The sequence below is a fragment of the Harpia harpyja genome, chromosome 19 (assembly GCF_026419915.1).
Source record: "Harpia harpyja isolate bHarHar1 chromosome 19, bHarHar1 primary haplotype, whole genome shotgun sequence".
Lineage (NCBI taxonomy): Eukaryota > Metazoa > Chordata > Aves > Accipitriformes > Accipitridae > Harpia > Harpia harpyja.
Window position 1 is genome coordinate 20,365,913 of NC_068958.1, and position 16,847 is coordinate 20,382,759.

At 48.1% G+C, this 16,847-nt stretch overlaps 1 pseudogene; it reads right to left on the reverse strand.

The window, feature by feature from the left end:
* Window positions 1–2,426: 2,426 nt before the first annotated feature.
* On the reverse strand, window positions 2,427–11,721 carry LOC128154824 (zinc finger CCCH domain-containing protein 11A-like; annotated as a pseudogene).
* Between the last annotated feature and the right edge of the window lie 5,126 nt (window positions 11,722–16,847).

Here is a 16,847-nt window from a genome sequence, read left to right on the forward strand (position 1 = left end):
TTAAGAAGCCAAGAAGATTTGGTTCTTGGAAACTCCCTACCTTTCCCATCTTGATAACTGAAAGACCAATCATTGAAAAAGTTAGATTTCAAAAGAGAACATAGTATACATTTTTATGCAAACTAATATAGATAGTGATGAGAATCATACCGCGCAGAATCAGCTAAAAGAGGTCAAGAAGCGGACAAGTGAGGAAGACTATGAAAGACCAGCAGAGGGCTTCTGAAGACCACCAGAGACCGTTGCTGCGCCTGCGTGAAGAGACATATACATATGCTAATGATTTACTGGAAAGTTGATGATTATGTATAACATTTCCCAGAAACTTAATGAATATGTGTAACAGGTGTGTATTTAACTGTATCGTTAAGACAAGACAGGTGCACAGGATAGGCGGAGCGATCCCCCGTGTGCCCAGCGCTGCAATAAAGGAGTGCCTGCTTCTTAACTTCTCATTGCTGTTAAGGAGTTTTATTCCGGATTTCGGCAACAGTTAGGGACCTACTACGCCATCTGGACACTCACAAGTCTATGGGACCAGATGGGATGCATCCAAGACACTGAGGGAACTGGCGGAGGTCCTTGCCGAGCCTCTCTCCATCATCTGTCGGCGATCCTGGTCAACAGGGGAGGTCCCAGGGGACTGGAGGTTTGCCAATGTGACACCCATTCACAAGAAGGGTCGGAGGCAGGATCCGGGGAACTACGGGCCTGTCAGCCTGACCTCGGTACCAGGGAAGATTATGGAACGGTTTGTCTTGAGAGCGCTCACGTGGCAAGTCCGGGACAAGCAGGGGATCGGGCCCGGTCAGCATGGCTTTACAAAAGGCAGGTCCTGCTTGACCAACCTGATCTCCTTCTATGACCAGGTGACCCGCCTAGTGGATGAGGGAAAGGCTGTGGATGTTATCTTCCTTGACTTCAGCAAGGCCTTTCACACTGTCTCTCATGGCATACTCCTTGAGAAGCTGGCGTCTCGTGGCTTGGACAAGCGTGCTCTTCGCTGGCTGAGAAACTGGCCGGACGGACGAGCCCAGAGGGTCGTGGTGAATGGGGTGAAATCCAGTTGGCGGCGGGTCACAAGTGGTGTTCCCCAGGGCTCGGTGTTGGGGCCAGTTCTGTTTAATATCTTCATCGATGATTTGGATGAGGGGATTGAGCGCACCCTCAGCAAGTTTGCAGATGACGCCAAGTTGGGAGGCAGGGTCGATCTGCTTGAGGGTAGGGAGGCTCTACAGAGAGATCTGGACAGGCTGGATCGATGGGCCGAGGCCATCGTATGAAGTTCAACGAGGCCGAGGGCCGGGTCCTGCGCTTCGGTCACGGTGACCCCGTGCGGCGCTACAGGCTTGGGGAAGAGCAGCTGGAAAGCTGCCCAGCAGAGAAGGACCTGGGGGTGCTGGTTGACAGCCGTCTGGATATGAGCCGGCAGTGTGCCCAGGTGGCCAAGAAGGCCAACGGCATCCTGGCCTGTATCAGAAAGAGTGTGGCCAGCAGGAGCAGGGATGTGATTGTTCCCCTGTACTTGGCACTGGTGAGGCCGCAGCTCGAGTCCTGCGTTCAGTTTTGGGCCCCTAACCACAGGAAAGACATTGAGGTGCTGGAGCGTGTCCAGAGAAGGGCAACCGAGTTAACTGCTGTCATAGGGAACGGCTAGGCTACGGCTGAAGGCAGAGGAGGCCAGGCTACATTTAATACAGGACCTTCGGGAGAATACGAATATAAGAGGGAAGAATAAAATATTTACAGAAACCATGGTGTACACCAAACCCCGTCTCCACGGGCAGAGCCTAGGCCGGGGACAGCGAAGGCTGACGACAGAGCAGTAGGAGGGAAGCAGCGAGGGGGAAGCCTTCCTCGCCGGGCTCTCGCACGCTCTTCCTCTCTCCCGAAGTCTGCGCAGAAGTCTCAGCGGGAGAAAGTCCTGCAGCAGGATAAAGCGTCGGCAGCTTGGGGCTGGGTGACCCTTCTGGAGCCGGAACAGCAGTTTGCTCAGTTGTGGTTTCAGACCTTTCCTCTAGGAACTAAGACAGCACAGTGGATTATCAAAGCACGCAAGTGTTTTCTCCCAGAGAGAAAGTATTGACAAGCAACTCCGACAACCGATTTTTCCTCTGCCAGCAGCAAATGCCTGAGGGCCCCCGCAGCTTCACAAATCCTCGTAGGAAGAGAAGAGACTCAAGTTCTTCAAAAATTTAAGAAAATCATTCAAAAGGTAGCTGCTAGGGAAAACGATCCCTGGTGGCAGGGTACACAATAGACCCCAGTCTCAGCTGTCTTCTGCAGGGTCACAAATTCAGACCGCACCTCTGACCTGCAGGGAAGTTCAGGACAACTGAGTGCAGATACTGCCAATTTCTACCAGTTCACCTGTGCTTTAAGACTCATTGCAAAACCTCAGCTCGAAAAAGAATCACCTCTGGGTATCCAACAAAATAATCAGTTGCAATTTATTTATTTCTTTATTTTCAGCCGTCAATCAGTTCACCAATTTCCATGAAGAAGTCATCCTCCTCATTCTCTGGGTCCACATCAACTTCGTCTTCCTGTTTGCCTCCTGAGATTTCCCAAAGAAACTTCTCAAAGTCGTCTTCTACAGAGAAGGGGGCTTCCCAGGCCCCTGAGAAGCTCAACCGGCGTTTCTTTACTGCTACTTGTGAAGAAGGTGAAGTTGAGCTTGTGACCTCTGACTGTGCCACAGAGTCTGCCTGGCTTCCAAGATGCAGTACAGGACTTGGAAGAACAAGAAAGAGAGCAAATCAGTGTATGACATTCCTTAAGCAGAGACATGTTTTCTGCAAGCCAGCTCTTAAAACGGTAGTTAATCCCTCCTACACCTCAGCCTTACACAGGGATTGTTATTCAATTAACCTGGGGCTACTTTTAGAGTCCAATGTATCAGCAGGTACATTTTGCAGTTTGGGGATTTATCCGCGAAGACACAGCATCTGGGGTCTGGCAAAGAAGGTTCCATTTTTGTAGCCAGAGGTACTTGGCCACCTTTACTAATTTGACTGCAAAAAGGTTACCAAGTCAACCTCTGCAGGCGTTCAGAAAACCCAAGAAGCCACTGAAAAGCTGTACCAACTTGCAGCATTTTCAGACAAGAATCTGAATAAGCAGTCCAGCCAGCTACTAGAAGCTTATTCTTTCAGACAAATTTTTCCTCTGCTGGATTTTGGCATGAATTATCTCAAAACCCTAATGTTTCCACGTGTGAAAAAAACACAACTCAGTTTCACGTGAAAGGCACACTGATCAAGAAAAAGAACAAGTTCTAGTTGTTACCTGGCTTGGGGTTCTTCTCTCCCACGTACGGAGAGGAGGCTGTCCTCTGGCAAAGCCGGAACAATGGCCTAGGAAGAAGCAAGGTGGTTTTTATGATACACAGGTCAAAGACTGCTTTGCAGATTCTTCCTCCACTGCTTCTCCTCTGGCATTGCTGAGCCCTAACCAAAATACAGAACCAGGGCACACCTGAAGAAAAGTTAGTATTCCCTTAAAGTTTACTAACGACCTTGGGTCTTCCTAAAGAACACGGCATTAATGGACGTAGCAGAGCGTTATGTAAACACTGCCATTCACCTCGTAAAAAGCAGAAAGGTACTACAAGTGTCCTGTCGACCACTTCTGGACTTAAAAGGGAACAGAGAGCCGGAGAACATTTCAGTCTTCCACCTGTTCTCCAAGAGGAGCGTACAACTTGGGCATCAATTTTACTAGGGACCCACTACTGCCTCAGTCGCTGTCCTTACCACAGCTGCTTTTTTAGCTGAAGGCTCCTTCCCGTCGCCACCAGTGGCACTCAATGGCTTCACAGCCGCCACGGCAGAGGGATGACTCTCGGCTGCCTTACGTTTCAGTGGCTGCTTTGTGGGGAAGGTGGCTTTCCCATCCAAAGGCTTCAGGCACACCTTCCATTTGGCTAGAGTAAAAGGAAGAGAGAACTGATACCGTCATGCTCTACCTCAGGAAAAAAAAAACAAAACAACAAACAAACAGGTTCTCTTAACAGCGCCACAACCCTTCTAGTTAAATGTATTTAGCCAGCACAACTACACTGCCTCTTCCCGGATTCTCAGCACTATCTTCCACACCGTTAACTCTGTTTACCAACAAGCCATAAAAAGGAGCAAAACAATTACAAAAAGGAGCCAGAGTTACAACGTGAAAATTGTCACCCTCTGCCTTTCTTTCAAAGCATGACCTAAAGTAACTCTTTAACATACAGTCAACACTTACTTTCAGCTTTCCATTCCTGGAGTTGAGCTGCCCGTTTCCCTGGTGATACGGCAGCACCCTTTCCTGGGCTTTCAACCCCATCTCCCGGAGATTTCACCAATATCCTCTTTGGAAGCTGATAAGCTGAGCCTGAAACCACACTGGATTCAGGACTCCCTGATGCTCGACTTTTATCCTTGATTGCCTGTTCAACAGGAGATGGCACAGCAGCTGCTTCCTTCTGAAGCTTCTCTTCTTGGCGTTGCTTCAGCTGCCGCTTCTCCCACATTATCTCTTCAAGGCTCTTCACTTGAACTTTGGAATTAGTTGCACTCTGATCAGAGGGCCGGAAAGAAACAAAAGAAGAGGACTAAGAGGACAAAAATCTATGGAGATTTCAGTAAGAAAATCTGAGTAGCAATCCCTCCGAAATAGCTCCATGTGGAACAGAGCATGTTAATACCATTCAGATCTGACATTTTTCCCCATAAAACGTTGCCTGTAACCTGTAACAGGATCCATGCTTTGCTATGGAAATAGTTTCAAAAGCCTACAATTCCCAACACAGCAAGCTTCTTCAATAGAGCAGAAGACTCTAGCTGTAATCTATTACATTCTTTTTCAGCAACAGGAAGTCATACAAGCTCCCCCAAGACAGCATTCCCTGGCAGACTGACTTCCTCTAATACAAACCTCTAGCCTTTTCTATTAAAGTTCTTAGCCCAGGATTTTAAGATCTCCTTCTTCCAGTCTCACAGAGAAAGTCACGGAGAAGAAAAACATTAACCTCGCAGATTTTATCTGGTGCTAATAGGGTTTCTTATTCGTTGTCAGGTATAATAAGATTAATTCAAAGCTTGGGGTTTAACACGTTGTCTGGAAATGCTATTGAAAGTGACAGGACTTGCGACATCACTGCAGCACTTTCCAAATGCAGAAAGGTAGGAACACACTCAAACTGGGAGCATGCAGCGAGTTACAAACAAAGCATAACAAAATGTATCAAAAATTGTATGAATAGATAGATGTATGTCTTCACAAAGGACTCACCTCTGCGGGTGCAGAGACAGCTTTGGGAAAAGGCTTGCTCAATTCCACTATCTTCTTTTCTTCTCTTCCAGGTGCTGCGAAACAAGCAAAAAAAAAAACAAAAACCCCACATCATTTTGTCAACAGCAGAAATAAAGAAACCTAGTTACCTCTTTAACGATATCTTTAGTGCTCTGCCAATTTTGACAAAAACTGGCCCTCACATTAAGAAGTTGATACATGCTTTGCAAACATAGATACATCAATAACTAAGTTAAACAACGCATATGCCAAAGAGGAAGGTAAGCCTGGATTCAGCCCAGGGAAGATCCCATACCACAAGCGGATGGCAGAAAAAAACAGAAGCAAGAAACTAGGCTACAAAGCTCCTCAGTGGAAGAATTTTCCAGTGGGAAATACAGAAAACCATCACGTGATTCACAGAAAATAATATGGTTGCATATTCTGGCACTTCCTTGCCTTCTGACTTCGTAGCCTTAAACTCTTCTACCCTCTACTATATGCAGAAGGAAAAAGCAAAGCAAATCCTGAGCAAACTGAATTTGCTTGACAGGGGAAGCGCTTCACCAGGGCAGGTACCAAATCACCTTATTACCTATTAGCTTTGTGATCCGTAACAACCTCCTCCCTGTCGGGGCAGGTTCAGGTTGTGCTGGTGGAGCTGGCACTTTTCCTCCACTCTGCTGCATCCGCAGAGCTTTCTCCCGCTTGATTTCTTCCAAGGTTTTAACACGCACTTCTCCTGCTGGCTTGGCTTTACCTGCCGGCTCTGCCGGGCGCACTTGGCTGAGCACAGACGGAGCAAGTATGCTCTGCTTCTTGGGTTTCCTCTCAACTTTTGTCTCGGTAGGAAACTCTTCTGGTTTTCGCTTCTCTCCTTCCAATCGCTTGTGGTTTTTTTCAGCCAGGGATCCTGAGAAAGTTTTCACACGAACTGCAGGGGAAAGTCTTGCCCCCGAGCTGGGATCTTCTGTTTTACAACGTCCTTCAGTCTGGGGTTTCCCTTGAGGTTCTCCTCGTCTCCGATGAGCTCTCTCAAGTCGAATTTCCTCCACTGTTTTCACATGGATCTCTCCTGCTGGCTTAGCAGCCTTCTCTGTCATCATCAAAAAAAGAGAAGCACCAACATTTAAGGAGAGTCCAGCAATATTTAAAGTCTCCAAAATCTGTCACAGGACTAAGGAAAACTAGGTTTGCGTGATCCCAAGAATGCATCTTAGGACAGCACCATTCTGCACGGTATTCTCCTCCTTTAAGCCACTTGTAGTTTGAAAACTAGTGCTATCCGGAGAGAGTTGCGACACAAAAAGAATTAGTCTATTTTATTTTGTTACTTTCTCAGACCGTTGTCTCTCTGTTCACATCTCAAACTCCTGCTCCTGGTAGTGCTTCTGTCCTACTTCTGCGTAAGCATACAGCAGGTTCTGACGGCTCACAGCAGTTTTCAAGCGGAAACCTTGATGAGGCACGAGTGGAAAACACCCCCCCACCCCTAGAGCCAGATCTCTGACAGTGGCTAAACAGGACAGCTTCAGCACTTGAGCAAGAGGAATCAGGCAGGTGTTTTTAAATTAACTTTTACGGTCGCATGAAAGTTCATGGAAAGACAGAAGGGGAAGGCATACTTAATAGCCAGTTCTTATCTGTCTCTGTACTGGTCTGCTCAGAGGACAGTCCTAGCCTCTCCTTCAGAGACCTGGGGACTTGAACTACAAGAGAGAACAGAAAAAGTTAGGCAGACTGCATAAATCTCCATTTGGTGTTCGCATTTCGAAATGAGACCCATCACTTCACTGGGATTCAGAGCTACCTCGAGCCCTCAACCAACACGCAAAAAGAACCGTTAGAAGAAAGGACAAACAGCAAACCTAAACAGAAAATCTGTGCATCAAATCCAGATGTCTGCTCAGTAGCCGTACCTCTCTTTGCTGCTTTGTCAGCATTCTCCAGAACCTCTGTCTTCTTCCCCAGCCTGTCAGCAAGGTTGCGCTTTAGCGGAAGGACACTTTTACCAGCTTCAGAAAGAGAGAAAACAAGCAATACTTTAAGAACGTTTCTCTGGAGGAGGATTTTAGAACAGTCAGCCACAAACTTCAATGCTTCCAGGGATCTTTGCTTATATTTGTCTTTCAGCTGCTAACCAAATTTGCCACTTCTGCCGTCAACATACATCTCTGCCAAAATGTATTTTCCTCCTGCACGCAGCAAAAATACCCTTAAATATAGTTCACGTTTAGATGAGGGCACCCGAACAACGGCTCACAAAAAGCTCTTACCGATGGAGGCTTTCCGTTTTCCCATCGTCTCACCAAGGTTCAGTTGAATCACAGGCTCCTCCCCTAAAACAAAGAATAATCTCTTCAGTGCACACAAACCAGTAGCCAGTAAAAGCATTGTCCTTCTAGCCCACGTCCCAGCAAAAGACACTCTTCTGGCAGCCAAACCACAGAAACGAGTGACTACGAGTAGTAGTAGTGCCACACGTTTTTTGCCTTTCCAAGGAATTTGTGCAGATCCGAACACCACCACTTATACACAGACTCGTATCACGCTACTCTCCGCAAGTGCCACCGTCAGCCTCGTCAATGCTTCAGAAATTGGCTACTTGTATAATACCATCTTCTACAGGTCTTCCCTTTCATTACTCCCCGGGTTTTCCAGTTATCCCCTTATTTGCATACTGACACTTGTATTGACAAACCACTTCTGGATCTTTTATTGCAATACGACAAACTCAGCACCTACAAATGCCAAATATTTGCAATCAAACCAGGGCCTTTAAGCATAAAAGCAGGGTTTTAATTAGAAAAGGCAGCACCAGCAGGCTAACGTGTCTGAATTACCTTAATTATTACTTAACCTTTCGGTTGAGGAGCCGTGAAATGGAAACAATAGCATTGGCTATTACCTTGCTTTGTAGACAGAGTCACAGTTCTCACTACCGTCCGTACAATTTCCTTTTCTGGCACAGGAACAGCCCGAGATTGGAGCGGAGGAACAGAAACTCCTGAAGGACCTTCTGATCAGAGCAAGCAAAACATAAGGATGTTTAGGGAAAAAAATAAAACCAACAAAAAACCAACCAACCAACCAAAACAGAAGAACTATCACAAAGACCAAAGACATTAGTTATCCATTACTGTCAAACACACAATGACCACTGCATGTAAATAAGAGAAATGAGCAATTTCCCTCTGATTTGCCCTTGGAATTCCAATCTAGAATATCAGCTGTTTGAGTTTAAGAAAACAGACTGCACGCCAAAGTAGCTCAAGGCCTGCAACTAAGCATGGAAGTCTGTCACTCAAGCAGCTCTCAGCTGCATACACCTCCCAGTCTGAACCCAACAGCCCCCAAAAATTTCCTTTCTCGTGCCAAGAATTGTATTCACCAGTGCATAGCCAGCTATCCAGGTAGTATCAGAAGCTTAAAAACAAAAACAAAAAAAACAAAAGGATGAAGGTGAACAGAAGGCAGAAGGATAAGAAAGTAAGGGATATTAACTCACCACCTTGGTTTTTTGTTTTTTCCTTTAGTTTCTTCAATTTGATTTCTTTAACTGTTTTTATTCCAAAATTTAAATTGTCCTCTGAAAACAGAAAATCGTTAATGAAGCTGAGGCCTAAAGGCACATGTTGAAGAGCACGCTTCCTCAAGCTTCTTACAGCTCAGAACCCTTCCAAAGTCTTCCAAATAAACCCTCTCAACACTCCCCACAAGTAAAAAAAGCCATAGAACGGATGGGCATTTTGGTAAGCAATTGGCACCCCTCCTCCCATCCTACAGAGTAAAACCTGCACTTTTAAGCGTTTTAATCCATCTACGTGATATTAGATTCCTCTGTCATTAGACATGGCTTCCCACAGTGTTTGAAAGGACACACCTGCAGGCTTTTAAACTCCACGCTGTGGCTCTATTTTGTTTTACAAAAGTCAACAAGGAGGAGTTGACCTGTCTGACCCAAGGGACATACGACATTATTAGACAGGAATGAGCCCATGGAAATAGCTGACTCCATCCAGCTACCCTATGTTCTACCGTACTTTTAGAACATAGTGCTTTGGAGCTAATCGTCAAGTTCTCCTTCCAATCCATCCTACTACAGCTGCTAGAATACCTTGCTTTGTATTAGCGCTGCATTTCCTAGTGGAAATTATCCGCGATCCACTAGGGGCTTCTGTTGCCGGTTGCTGGACAGCTGTTTTAGTTTCACCTCCTTCTTCAGAAAGCTGGTCTGAAAGTCGAAAATAAACCTATTCAGTTAGGGAGCAGGGATTATACAAGACGTTTCATGCTTATGTAGCTCGTACAATGACGTTTCAGTCCACGGTTCACATTCTGTTCGTATTCCTAACTACAAGCAACTGTTTGTAGGAGGGTTTTTTTTAAACAGCTATATTGACTTGACAAGCTCATATAAGCAAGAGCTATACCGGGGAAAAACTATTTAAGAGTCCAGACTCTCGTCCGTAGCTTTAAACGCTACACAGTTCAGGCATTCTGTCATTTATACATTCACCTCCAGTAGAAATGCCTTCAGGAAGTAAAAAGTAGCCATCTTCATCATCATCTGCAGCATTGATTACAACTGGAGGATGCGTAGGACTTGGGACCTTTTCAGTTTTCCACTATCATCACCCCCCTCAGCTGCGGAGAGGGATTTGACTGGACAGAAAGTTTGTTTTGCTGCAGTGACGCCTGAGCCATTTTCACAGCATCTTCTGCAGACTCAGGGGGACTTGGAAGCGTAGCTAGAGGAAGACGAGGATCATCTCTCATTTGGCCATGTAAAACTTTCACCCCAACCTTGCACTCACTGTCTAGATAGGGTAGATAAGGTACATAACCCACCTGGCTACTGAATTCAGAGTTTCCTATTCCCCACCCCTACGAACACACCAGGAACAACCGCTTCCCTTCACACACTAATCTCGCCACCCGACCATCCAGAAAGGATTAAATGAGGGGAAAGCAACCTGAAGTGCAAAGATCACACAAAGCACAGAGAAGCTGAGCATGAAAGAAAAAATTACATACCAGAATTACAGTCCGTTTAGCTGAGAGCCTGCGACTGCACACTTCTCCCTACACTCATCAGTGAGCAGTTACCTGATGCCTTCTACGGCATTGTACCCACTCCTAAGTAATATTCAAAATTAATTCTTTAATGCTGAAAGAAAAAGGACCCAAGAAACTCACTTTTGCTTGGCGGGAAGAAGCGTCCGTCGACATAACGTCCTTTCGTGTGACGGAACGCACAGTTGGATTTTTGACAGCCAACTGCTTGATTCTCCCAGTGGCAAGGAATCTCACTGCGTTTTTTCTGAAGACAGAAAGAAATAAAAGCTCATGGTAACACTCGCCTGAGATTTGCTAAGAGACATAGTTATACGTCCTGCCAGAGACAGGGCTATTGCAGTGCACTGCGGAAACATCATTCCAAAGGGCAGTTTATCACTGAAAGCATTTCAGGGCAGATCGACAAAGTTTGCGTAAGCTGTAACAACTACATATTATCTAGCTTTCCTGTCATTCCGTTGGAGAAGACGGGGGGCTCTCACACACCAGTTCAGGGTGGGTTAAACTAAGACAACGTGCAAAATACTGGGATTATTCAGAGGGAAAAAATGCCTTAAATTGCCTAGCTTGAATCTCTCTCAATTTACCTTTCAGAGCCTTATCTCCTTCCCATCTTCTCCCTCCCCACCCTGTGCTACCCCAAGACCTCAGAACAACGTCAGCACCTAATACAAAAATGTCTTGCTGAGATATACCTAAGAAATTGATTTTTCTTCCCCCAAATTCCTCCCACCCCCCTCCAAGTAACAGAAACCAGTATCATTTTAAAGCAAGTAAATCTACCACGTACAAGCACATTCAGTCTACCGACAGCAAGGAAAAATGCTTTCAGGGATTTAGTTTGAGAACACATCTTTAGGCAAACACTCACTTCGACTTCCATGTGTCTGAACCTGCAGCTAGTCCTGAAACAGCGACCCTCCCGCCACAGCCTGCACACTCTCTCATTGCCCAGAGCAGCCTCACAGTGGCGGAAGGAACAGCTGTCTCCCTGTAACCAAAAGGAAATCAACAAAAAGGAAATTAAAACAGTACAGCCTAAAAAATTATCCATGCTAGCAGAACTGGAAGCAGAATCTAACTGCTTATTCAGTTAACAGAAATCTGGATGTCCCCTCCCCCTCTGCCCCCTCCTCTCCTAAAAACTCAACAAGAAACCCCAAAGCAAAAGAAGCCCAAACATACCTTGTTACAGGTGGAATAGAAATAGAAGTAGCAGTCGTCTCCTTGCTTAGACATAATCGACACAGTCTGAGAACGAGCTCAGGTCCTAAGGGTTCGCTCTCAACAGGGACTTCCTCCAGTCCTGGCAAGAGCTGGCTTCGCTCTTTCTTGGACTGAAAGTCTCCTGATGGCTTGATCAGTCAAATCTTCTTTTTCAAAGTAACCCTAAAGAAAGGTATCAGTAGGTGAAAAAAAAGAAACAGTCCTACTCCCTGGCCTAACCTTCCAGCTTGCTGACCTGCCTTTGTCCTGTACCAAAGACCAAGAAGGGAACAAAACTTTGTTTTGCACCCAACAAACGCACGAGGGGAGTATTATTGCACCTACCTGTGGGTACTTGTGGGTTATAAAGCACAAAGTATTCCACTTGGGCAGTCTCTCTTGCTGCTCTACTTTGTGCCTTTAATCGCTTACAAAAGTATTAAAGATGCTTAACGCCCCCCCTGTTTATTACGACAGTCAGATCACAAGGAAGGCAGAGCACCAGGAACTACGTGTTCTCATCCCCCCTGTCAATCCGTCAGCCTTACCCCAGCTGCAAACAGCTGCTGATGATCTACCTGCTTGTTACCGCACTCCACTAGGCTGACAGCGTCCTAGGTGTCACAAGTTACATAGACAATGCTGCATTATGATGCGTATGCAAACCACCCATCGGGTCGTCTGAAGCACAGAACAAGCTCTTGCTAACACATCTCATCTCTGGATGAGAATCTGAAGCCAAGTTGTCCAAAGCTGAAGCAGAAGAGTCAGAATTTCCACTCTTTACATTTGTTTTAGTCAACTCTACCTGTTAAATACTGTCTGAACATACATACACATACCCGTTTATACACACACCAAGAGCGAGTGACGATAAAGTCAGCAAGAGTGATAGTAAAGATTAGAATGTGGGGTTATTTGCCACAGCAGACTGCATAAAAAGTCTCTCATTTTGAGGGAACCCGTAAAAACAAAAGATCTACAGAACAGTTTGATGAATATGCCTTCAAGGCTGATGCTTTAGAACACGAGTGATTTTAGGGCCAGCACACAAACAGGCATGCCTATGTACACGCGTACAGTATAAACGTATCTATACACACGAGCGTGCACAGCATATGTTGTATGATATCCCTATCGAGAGCAACTCTTAGCCCTAATCAGACACGCAGAGTTGCAATCAATTAACAGCAGGAAGACAGCAGATCGAGGATACAGCAAGCTTTGAGAGGCAGGGAAATGCTTCCTTTGCAAGTGGCGTGGCTGCACGGTACCAAGAATTTGGAATTACTTTGATTTTAGGAAAGAATTTGTTTTCTTTTTACATCAGAGCCAATGCTACAAGTTTGCCATCGTACGCTGTTCTCTAATCCATATATCCATCATCACGCATTGCAGCAAGATCACGGAAGGTTTGAAAAGATGGCTTAGGTCCAGTTTGACAGCTGATGATTTTTTGGTGCCTCCAGAGCTGAAACTGATCTTCTTTAGCCACAAGCAGGTTTTTTGGATGCAAAGTCAGATACTTTGATTCTTACTGTTCTGAAGATACTAAATGCCACAAAACCTGCAGCCACACCAGATAAAGCTCAAATTCAAGCGGTTCTGACGCCTTCCATTCAGATGCTGCGCATTTCTGTGCAAGTATTTCTGACGCTTTTGGACAAAACGGCATGAAATAGTTCTTACAGCTTAATAACAAAAGGTTGGAACCTTCTACTCACACAAACACTAGCGGATTTTCCAGGATTTTCTTTTTTCCAGCAGGGAATTTTCCCAAATCTGAAATAAAGAGAGGACAAGTTGGGTTCTCATGTTAGTTTCTGGGTTTTGACTGCTTGGCAAAGGGAGTTGTTATGGGTTTGTGTGGCGGGGTTTTGGTAGCAGCGCAGGGGCTGCAGGGGTGGCTCCTGTGAGAAGCTGCTCGAAGCTCCCTCAGCTCGGAGTCGGACCCGCCTCTGGCCCAGGCCGACGCAATCAGCGACAGTGGTAGCGCCTCTGGGATAAACTATTTCAGAAGGGGAACCTGCAGCGAGCAGGGGGATTAGGAATGTGAGAGGAACAGCTCTGCAGACACCGGGGTCGGGGGGCAGGAGGGGCACCTGAGGAGGTTGATGCCCCTGCAGCCCCTGGAGGCGAACGGTGGAGCAGAGGCCCCCCAAGATGGCCGTGGCTCCATGGGAAAGCCCGCGCTGGAGCAGCGTGTGGCTGAAGACCGGCCCGCGGAAAGGACCCACGCCAGGGAAGTTCGGGAAGAACTGAAGCCCGCGGAAAGGACCCACGCCAGGGAAGTTCGGGAAGAACTGAAGCCCGCGGAAAGGACCCACGCCAGGGAAGTTTGTGAGGAACTGCAGCCCGCAGCAAGGACGAGACCTTCCTGAAGGACAGTCTCCTGTGGGAGGGACCTCGCGGTGGAGCAGGGGACGAGCGCGGAGTCCTCCTCCCCCTGAGGAGGAAGGAGCGGCAGAGACAACCTGTGAGGAACCGACCCCAGCCCCCATTCCCCGCCGCCGGGGGAGCAGGGAGAGAAACCCGGGAGTGGAGTTGAGGCGGGAAGGAGGGAGGGGTGGGGGGCAGGTGTTCGCAGGTTTGGTTTGACTTCCTAATATCCTTGGCTTCTTTGGATTTGTAGTAAACTACATTGATTTTGTTTCTTCCCCAAGCTGAGCCTGTCTTTTGCCCGTGACCATAAGGGGTGAGTGATCTCTCCCAGTCCTTACCTCGACCCACGAGCCTGCCTTATGTTTTCTGCTCATCCCACCGTGGCCCGGGGCGGCAGGGGGAGAGGAGAGTGAGCAAGCGGCTGCGTGGTGCTTTGTTACCGGCTGGGCTTAAACCACAACAGGAGTAAGACCAGTTGTTAAGTGCAAGGTTTTCTTCCCTTCTTCAGTATTGATGGGACTATTCACTTTTGACCCTTAGCACCTTCAAAAACAGGCTCTTGTGTCATACAGATTCCTACGCATCTCCTGCTAGAAATTACTGGCGCTCCTTCAGGTAGAAGTCTGACAAGAAACATTCTTCCAAATGTGTTACTGATGCCATTGATAATTAAATTAAATTTCAAGCACGATTTCTGCAGTTTGCACAAGCCAACGCTTAAATGGGTGGCAATTAAGGGACACTGCTTTGCCCAGCAGAGGCATTCCAATACAAATCAGGAGGAATTCACGGTCTAGAAGGCGCCATTTCTTTTCCCTAGGAAGTGAGAGACACCTGTATAGTGCAACTTTACTACATTCACCACCATGGGGGGAACAAGAGAAATCCCCTCAGACCTAGCTCTTTTCAGTGCCCAAGCAGCTCAGCATTTTGCGTGTTGCCTTCCATATTCCTGAGCAGGAGTTCGACTGGACCCCTCCAGCCACCCGGGCTGCAGAAAACGTGCAGCGCAGTCCATCCGTTGTTCCCCACATTTGAAAGACAAAGACTCGCCTCAGGCAGAGGCAGATTCTTTCTCCTTCACGTTCAACAAAACCACCAGCTCAGGAAACAGCAGGAACCGAGACCTAGCCAGTATCTGCTCACTGTACTCCAAACTCAACACTCTTCACACCTTTTGTGCTTTAAAGCCTTGCTATGGGGAAGGCTCACGCAGCCAGGATTCAGGCATCGCTCGGGTTACACAGACGCACTGACATACCCAGCTCTTTCCTTGGTTTTGCTTTGGAGTGAATTTCCTCTGCGTCGTCCGGCACCAAGTTCATATATTCATCAAAGCCCTAAAAATCAGCAACAAAAGCCGTCGGTGAGCTACGTCCCCTGCTCTAAACTTCAGCAACAACGACACAAACTATCGTGAGCTGTGCTGACGTGGGCTGGACAATTAAGACTATTAATTGGAGAGGCACGAGGTCTTGCCACCCCCCATGCTAGTTTTTCCTGACAGGAAGAAACAGTTTTATCAATTTGAAGAACAACCAACAAAAACCCCAAGCCAAAGACATCCTGATACTCACAACGATGCAGCCTTCTAGCCCCATGTTCACTTGCTCAGAAAGCCACACCTGGATCCTGGACCTCTGCAAAATGATGGAGGGGGAGAGCACAACAGGAACATAAACACTCCACACAATTTTGTTCTCTCCTGTGCATTAACAACTCCTTGCTGCCGATAGCTTCGTAACACTCGAGGCAGTAACTCTCACGCGTGGTTTCGGTTACATCCTCGGTCATTTTTAAGGTGGTAGACTATTTTGGAAATACTCTCTGCCTTCACTGGCGAACACGCAACAGCACAGGCTTTAAAGACTGTCACGGAAAACATCCCTGCACACCCGACTGCAAGAGCAAACGCCTCTTACAAAGGTAACCCCTTAAGGTGAGGAGGAAAAACGCCCAACTCGGAACTAGCTGGTCTTCTCACGGATCGCAACGACGGCAAGTTCTTCAGTTCAACAGGAACCGGCTCCAAAAACCCCATCCTGAACTCGGAAAGACCCCTCCGGCGTGCCGCCCCGCTCCCCACACGGCTCTAAGGGCCCTGCGCAAGAAGCACCGGGACGTTCCTCTCACACGGGGCCGAAGCCGCGGCAGCCCGGCGGTACTCACGTTCTGCAGGTAGCGGAAGATGAGGATCTGGAGCGGAGCGTTAAGGACGCAGCACGGCAACGAGTCCTCGGCGACACGGCAACGAGTCCTCGGCGACAAGGCCCTTCGGCGCCTCCCGGGCCCACACAGCAGCTCCTGCCCGCCTAGCCCAGCCCCCCGCCCCCGCCAGACCGCCCCCCCCCCCGCCACACGAAGGATACGATGGGCTGCACCATCACCTTCTGCACCTTCTGGCCCTGCCCGCGGTACGCCATGGCTATGGCTATGGCTGCTGCTGCTGCCGCTGCTGCTGCTGCTGCTGCTCCCGCCCGGCACACGCTCCCGCCGCCGCCGCCGCCACCGCCACCGGAAGCCGCGAAGCGGGGCGGGAGCGCGCAAGGAGCCCTGGGATGCTGGCGGACCAGGCCGCTCGAGGCGGCTGGGAGGACCGGCGTCTCTACTGCTCCGCGTCGGCGTGGCGAGCAGCGGGGAGCCCCCCCGGGACCGTCTGTGCCCCCCCCGGGACCGTCTGTGCCCCCCCGGGACCCTCTGTGCCCCCCCCGGGACCCTCTGTGCCCCCCCCGGGACCCTCTGTGCCCCCCCCCCTCCCCACAGACAGACCACGCACCCGCACCTTTCCTGCGCCAGGGTTCGGTAAAAACGCTGTTAACTGCTGTCATGGGCAACGGCTCAGCTACCGGTGAAGGCGGAGGAGCCCAGGCTACGTTTAATACAGGACCTTCGGGAGAATACGAGTATAA